At 37.7% G+C, this 7,579-nt stretch overlaps 1 long non-coding RNA gene across 1 annotated transcript; it reads left to right on the top strand.

Annotated features, from left to right (window-relative positions):
* The first annotated feature begins 1,098 nt into the window (after window positions 1-1,098).
* On the top strand, window positions 1,099-6,312 carry LOC123390406. The gene is made up of 2 exons (XR_006604981.1): window positions 1,099-1,302; window positions 6,183-6,312. It is a non-coding gene; the product is annotated as an uncharacterized LOC123390406 (long non-coding RNA).
* The last annotated feature ends 1,267 nt before the right edge of the window (window positions 6,313-7,579 follow it).

Below are 7,579 nucleotides of genomic sequence, written 5' to 3'. Positions count from 1 at the left end.
TTAGACTGGTGAATAGAACAGAGTAGCCCCACTTGGTTTTGGGTATATTTTGGTCTCTTAGAGGAAACTACCTCCCAAACTTTTAAAGAAAGAATAACTTATATATATACAAAAATAAAGGTAAACATGATGAAGAGATAGAATATGACTCTAAAGATGAAAATTAAAAAAAAAATTCTAAATAAGGAATTGATAAGATAAGTTGGTTGAAAAAAAAAAAAAGGAGGACATATGCTCAGACTGGAGACTAAAACAAAGCCCTATGATAGATTAAGGGTATATTTTGATCTATTAGAAGAAATTGTATCCCAAAATTTTTTAGAAAGAAAAAAACCTATATGTGTACACAAAATAAGGTTAAATACAATGAGGAGATAAAATATGACTATAACAATGAAAGTGTAAAAAGATTTTTTAGAAAGGTATTTTTTTTTTAAGATTTTATTTATTTATTTGACAGAGAGAGATCACAAGTAGGCAGAGAGGCAGGCAGAGAGAGGAGGAAGCAGGCTCCCTGCCGAGCAGAGAGCCCGATGCGGGACTCGATCCCAGGACCCTGAGATCATGACCTGAGCCGAAGGCAGCGGCTTAACCCACTGAGCCACCCAGGCGCCCTAGAAAGGTATTTTTAATATAAACTAGTTGAAAACATTAAAATAGCAAAGAGGAAAAGCTAAAAAAAAATAGATCAAGAAAAAAAATTTTTTAAAATTTAACTTTGGAAGACTAAAGGTCATGGGGAAAAGTCATGAATTCTATGCGTTGCTCTTCCCTAGCTCTGGAGTTTGGCTGTTCTCTTTGATCAGTGAGCTTGGTCTTGGCTGGATGTTCTTGCTGATCTGTGGGAGCGGCCCGTTTTATTGATTCTCAAGTATCTTTGCCCGAGGCAGAATTGCACCACCCCTGCCAGAGGTTGGGCTAAGTAATCTGCTTGGGTTCACTCTCTGGAGCTTTTGTTCCCTGAACACTTTCTGTACCACTTTGTAGGAGAGGAATGAAAATGGCAGCCTCCCAATCTATGGCCTGGATGAGCCAAAGGCTAGGGGCCCCACTCCTCAGTGTGCCCTCAGAGATAAGTAATAACTCCTTTCTATTTGGTCTCTGGCCGAGCTTTGAGCTCACCTAACCTGTGACTGAACATTTCTATCTCAGGTGCATGGTCCTGTTTGGAGTTTCCAAACCCAGCAGATCCTGCTACATTGCTCCTCCTGGAGAAGGAAGCTGAGTCTCCCCATATCTGCCACTTATTGGGTCCCTGATTGAAGAGCAGTGTTCCAGCTGTGCTTTGGATCATGATTTAAGGTAACTCCAATCTGAGAGCTCACTGCTTGCTCTTTCTCTGTAGTCAGATTCCATGCTCCGATACCTGGCAGCTCTGCCACACTCAGACACCCTCAATCTTTCTGTGACCCCATGGGACCTGAGACCATACTGTCTCTGTGAGGGTTCCACTCCTGCTTAGCCTCTGGAGTGATATCCCTCAGTGGAGCAGACTTCTAAGAGTTCTGATTTTGTGTTCTGCTGCTCTGCTGCTTGCTGGGAGCTGGCCCCTCCCCCTGTGGTCTGTCTTTCTGTCACTTCAGATTCACTTCTCCACACATCCTAACTTTCAGAAAGTGGTCAATTTTCTGTTCCTAGAATTGCTGCTCTTCTTCTCTTTGATCTCCGCTTGAGTTTGTAGATATTTGGAATGGTTTGATACCTATCTAGCTGAACTTCTGGGATCTGATGTCTTTCAGTCTACTACTCCTCTGCCATCTTGCCTCTCTCTGAAACAGATTTCTATACATTGATTTTGTATCTTGCACTTTTACTGAATTCATTTGTCAGTTCTAGTAGTATTTTGGTGGAGTCTTTCAAAAAGTTTTCTATATATAGTATCATGTCATCTGCAAATATGAAAGTCATATTTTTTCCTTACCAATTCGAATGCCTTTTTTTTCCTTTTTGTTGTCTGATTTCTGAGGCTACTATTTCCAGTACTAAGTTGAATAAAAGTGGTGAGAGTGGACATTTTTGTCTTGTTCCTAACTTCAGGGGAAAAGTTCTCAGTTTTTCCTTGTTGAGGATGATATTAGCTGTGGGTTTTTCATACATGGCTTTTATTATGTTGAGGTATATTTCTTCTAAACCTATTTTGAGGGTTTTTAACATGAATGGATGTTGAATTTGATTTTTTAAGATTGAATTTCAGTCTGAATAGTTGTCAGAACTTGAGGTCATGATTATATGCAATGAAATTGTCAATATGTAATGAAGATTTTTACTAGAAGCTGGAGAAGTTGGAAAACAAATATGTATACTCCCAAATTTGGGGCATTTTCAGGTATACTGTACAATTTCTGGATTTTGAGATATGAAATATACATTATTTTTAAAAACATGGCTTTTGGTAGGGGAAATTTATTGTCTTCTGGATGTGACATATTCAATAGAGTAATAATATTCTAATATAGAGTCAATTCAGTAACCAAAATATGTTCTAGGGATCATGTACTATGTTAAGTCCTAGTGATGCAAACATGAATGAGACATGCTCTGGGGTCTTAAAAACTTTATAACCCTGCCTGGGAAACAGACACAACATAATTTCTTTCAATTATATATTTCAATATAATTGATTATTTCAATATAATCTATATACACAGTGGAAAAGTAACATACTATAAATCTTCCTTCAGAGTTCACATATGAAAATCTTTCTGGGAAGTTAGATACTGATTCATCTTTGTTCTACACAATGGACAGTTTTTTGCAATGTGTGCAAATCAAACATGTAAAATGAATCATATTTCCCCTGATTATTGCTTCAGAAGCACTTTTTTTGCTGTTTGCATGTCTTTCATTTGGTTTATTTTCATTTGGTTTTGTATTCTCCTGTTAAAATTCTTTCTATCTCTCTTCTTTCTTGTATTTTTGTCAAGTAGTTAATTAATCATTTTAAACCTATAAATCCATTGGAATCACTTGCTATTTGAAGGACTCCTGAGGTGATCATTCCTTAAACTGAAAATTGCTTTGTTTGAGCAAAAGTTACTTTTCCTACTTATTTTGCAAAAATGACTAGCCAAATAATTTTCTTCAGACATGGTATTCAAGTAAAAAAAACTTTGCTTTGGTGAATATTTGCTCATTATTATATATTTAACCAGCATTTACTGAGATGCTATTGAGTATTATGGTAACTAAGCTGTATGAGGCTTATTCTCCTCTCAAATAATTCATACTCCTGTGGCAGCTGTAGATTAATAGGAAGAGCACTGGAATACAGAGGAGTAGATGTCACAATAGTGGTACATGCCAGGTGCTTTGACAGCTAAGAGAACCTAAGAACGATATTGGGACAGAGGCAAGAGGGGACAGGTATCCCAGAGAGGGTGGGCCATGAATTGCATATTGAGGAAGGAGTAGATGAAGGTGGGTGGTGGGTGATACCACATTACAGGTAGAGAATAAATTTTGTAACACCAGGGCAAATTCAGAGTGTGGCATAATAAGAGAAATCACCAAGAAGTTATATTGGTCTCCATTCTATATTAAAGAGCATGTATGAAGGTAGAGTAAGAGATGAGTCTGGAAAGATGAGAGGTGAAGGGCCCTGTACACTGTATTAAGGAAAGAGCACTTTATCTGAAAGCGATACATGGGTCACTCCTATATTTAAACAGTAGAGTGTCACTGTCTCATTTGTATTTTTAAAAACAGTACTCTGACAGCAGCTAATGGTCTAGAATTGCTGGAACAAACAATTTAAGAAATGAAAAAAAAAAAGAAATTTAGTTGAAAAAAATCCTTAATACCTCTATGCTTTCAAAATGAAGCATTATCAGTAGAATAATTAAGTTTTAACCACATTATTTTTATTTGGAAATTAGATGAGAAGTTCACAGAGGCTTTTATATTAGCATGGTTTCTTGTTTCCAGTCGGCATCCCTGATCTAAAAATGCTTTCTTAGGGCTGTGAGTCACACTGGAGATTTCAGCTCAGGTTGGGCATAGACTTCTCTTGGCTGGCCCAGTCCCTGGCCAACAACCCCTACTCTCCATGGAAAGGCTCCCAGAGGGCAGACAGTTCTGTTTCTTTTTTGCAGTTGACATTGCTATTGCTGGAGCACCGTGGACAGAGTCCCAAGTTCTTTCAACGAAGCAAAGACTTGCATGAGATGTGACAGGTCTATAGAGCTACTTATGAACAAGGGAGAGGCAGGGGGGTTGGCACTTCCAGGAATATGACAGAAAGAAAAGGAAGAATAAAAAGCTGCTATCACACCTGCCACAGAGGGCAATAAAAGATATGTGATATGGCAGGGCAGAAAGCTAGTGAGGGAGTTGAATGCTTGGTGAACAAATGGCATATTTGGGGTAGCAAAAATGTTAGAAATATTTTTTTAGGTCATATTATTCCTGTAATGAATGAAGAGGGTCATTCTAAATCTCATGATTATCACAGTGTAGTAGTAGATTTGCAGCATTAAGGACATGCAGCTAGTGCTGCTTTTCTGCTTTTAATTCTATAGACTGGAAACACACAAGACCACATATATAGATTATCTAAGAAGGACCAAGCTGCTCTGAAAGTTTTTGAACATTTTCTGAATGCTGTGGATTAATACCCAATTTTAGATCTCTGCTGTATAAGATTAAACTAACAGTGGCTTTGTTAATTCCATTGGAGTCTCTGGGCCCTACTGAATCATAGGTCTTAGATCAGAAACTCTGGTGAAAGTTCAGTCAATCTAATTAACGTTTTATTAAAGGCTGATTTATGCATAGGGGCTGGGGTCAAGTGAGATAGAAATCTCTCAGTTCTTACCTCTTATGTATATATATACACAGCCACTGGTAGTTGAAATTCTATACGATAAGGGCTGATTATTTAATGGGATCTTGGGTTAGAATTGGGTGTAAGGAAGCAGGGAGGGCCATTATCATAGCTAAGAATGGTCAGTAATACCCTTCTGGAGAAGGTGGAGCAGCAGCAGGTATAGGCGGATAAGCTGAGGTGTGTTCTAGAAAAAGGCAGATTAGTTAAAGCTGGAAACATGACTGGACCCTGAGCCTGGGAAACTTGTATGCCAGCTAAGGAAGAATTTACATGTGGGAATCACTGATAAATGGTAAATGGGGGAGTAATGTGACTGGTTGCACATGTGGTGAAGATCTCTCTGATGGCTTTCTCAAAGATGGATTTGTAGGAGAACTGGTACCCAGGGTGATGACCCAATTGTCGGGGGGAGGGGAGGTTCTTGGTCTAGGAAAGCGACCACAGTGCTGCAGGATACAGCTGAGAAACATGTCAGGACTTCAACGGCAGTACTCAGTGTGGTTGCCAGGGGCAGAGTCAGGATTGTGGGGAGAGAGGGAACCAATTTTAGTGAGAAGGTAACTAATTCCGTTTGAAACAAGTTGAACAAGAGAAGAAAAGACTTTTTTACTTTTATTTTTGAGCAAAAGTATCAGCCAGTGAGGCAAAGTTGGGTGAAGTGACCCAGGTCTTATAAACAGCATCCAGCTGAAGAGAATAGTAGCACAAAGCTCCAAAAGGGCATGCAAAGAACTGTGTTTCAGTTTCAGAGCTTGCTTTCTTGTGAGGTCTTGTGTTTGCATGTGGATGGGATTTAAGTTGGCAGAATTTCTGAACTCAGAACAAACTATGATGAGAAAGTCTGACACGGCTTTCAGTAAATTTTGTGTAAATGAAAATGACCAGTAAGCTTTAATTTCTTAGGAGCAACAATTGATGATTCTTTTTCTTTTGTTAGAAATTTGGTCAGTAACTAACTGAAAGGTCTAAGTTCTTATTGTAACTCCCCATATAATCAAATTCTTTTATTTATTTTTTTTTATGATTTGATTTTTTAAATATAATTTTTTATTACATCTCCCTAATATGAGGAAGTGGTAATCAAATTCTTTTAGAAAAACAATAAAAATTTTGCTGATCTAGCCTTCTTATTTCTTCTCAGGGCACCTTTCTGATTGGCACTTCCTTCATAGTTTTTCTCTCTATTGATGGATCTTGGCTAATTGAGGCAATGTGCATATTTATGTTAGTCCTTTTCTATTTATGGAGAGCTTTTCTTCTCATCAACAAAGTAGGGAACATAAATTACTGGTCCTATTTCTGTTATTTGGTTCTTATTCTTAATTTAATCCTTTGTCTAATTTCCTTCTTGTAACAGGTGGATTAACCAGAGGAAAAACTGTTTCTTTGAACATTATATGGATCTTAACAACTGAGAAGTGAAATAGCAGATCTTTTGAGATGGCTATTAATTGATGCAATAAAAATTCATTTTCATTGTAAATATATTTTGCTAAAAAGTGTCTTTTTGTTTTGTTTTCTTTTTAAAGAAAGAGTCCAGGCACATGCACAGCAGTGGGGAGGGGGAGAGGGAGAGAGAGAGAATATTAAGCAGACTCTATGCTCAACATATATCATGACCCGTGTCTTGATCTCAAGACCCTGAGATTATGACTTGAGCCAAACTCGAGTCAGTTGCTTAGCTGACTGAGGGACCCAGGCATCCTTCTAAGTAGTGCTTTTACAGAATAAACACACCATTTTTTGAAGCCATTATGCCAAAAACCTCAGCATATTTGCTATCCATGTTTGGATGCCAGAGTTCACAATAACAGAAATACCATCAAAATCCTCTTAACTAAACAGGCAGGAGTCCTTGATAGTGTCAGAGCTCTGTGTGGCTCAATGATTGTTCAGGCTAGATAAATATCCCTTTTCCTTAAGACCTAACAAAGAAGTTTTTGACTTAGGAGAGCTTGTGGCTACTGAAAGGCTGAGCTGTACAAAACCCTTCTGAATCTGTTCTCTCCCCGAGAGCTGGTATATCCTAATATATGTTACACTAGGTCTAATTTCGATTTCAGTGTTTTAAAGTTTTTATAGATATAATTACATTCTTACTATTGCCTATCCCCACTATCAAAATAATTGATATTCATAATGTTGACCTTCCAAATAGCATGAAATGTTGAATCAAAGAAATATCAGATTTGTTCTATGTTATCTGAGGCAGTGAAGTGGATTTTCATAAACAATATGAGATAAAATACGAAGGTTTGTATTACTTAAAGGTTACATCTGGTTCACCCAGAATGCCTCATATTTGACCTCCTTGGTTAACTGTAGATTTACTCTACAGGCTTGCTGAGAGCACAACCTTATGTTAGATGGGAAGAGGGAATTATCTAGATTTATGGAAGGTATATGGGATAATGAAATATTTAAAATGCAAATGGAGGAAATCCTCTGCACTTCAATGTATTGAATGTGTTCAAGTCTGCTTGGCATAAGGAAGCCAAGTAGGAAATTATGTGTTTAAGGATGGCGAACTACCCAGTCACCTGGAACATCACATCACTTACCTATGCAGAAGAGAAATTGAAAATGCCCTGAATAAAGGCAAGCAGAACAGTAATGTGCCAACCCAACCTATCAAAGAAAGAAATGGAGAAAATGTGGGGTTGTCAAATTTTATATCAAGACAATGTTTAATAATATACATATACACTTTTTTTAAGTACAGGAAGAGATAATTCTAGCTGCTTGGAGAAACAA

Source organism: Mustela putorius, unplaced genomic scaffold (genome assembly GCF_011764305.1).
Source record: "Mustela putorius furo isolate JIRA1106 unplaced genomic scaffold, ASM1176430v1.1 tig00537350_pilon_pilon_pilon, whole genome shotgun sequence".
NCBI classification, from domain to species: Eukaryota; Metazoa; Chordata; class Mammalia; order Carnivora; family Mustelidae; genus Mustela; species Mustela putorius.
Note: the sequence above shows the minus strand (reverse complement) of the source record. Positions and strands in the feature narration are given on the sequence as shown.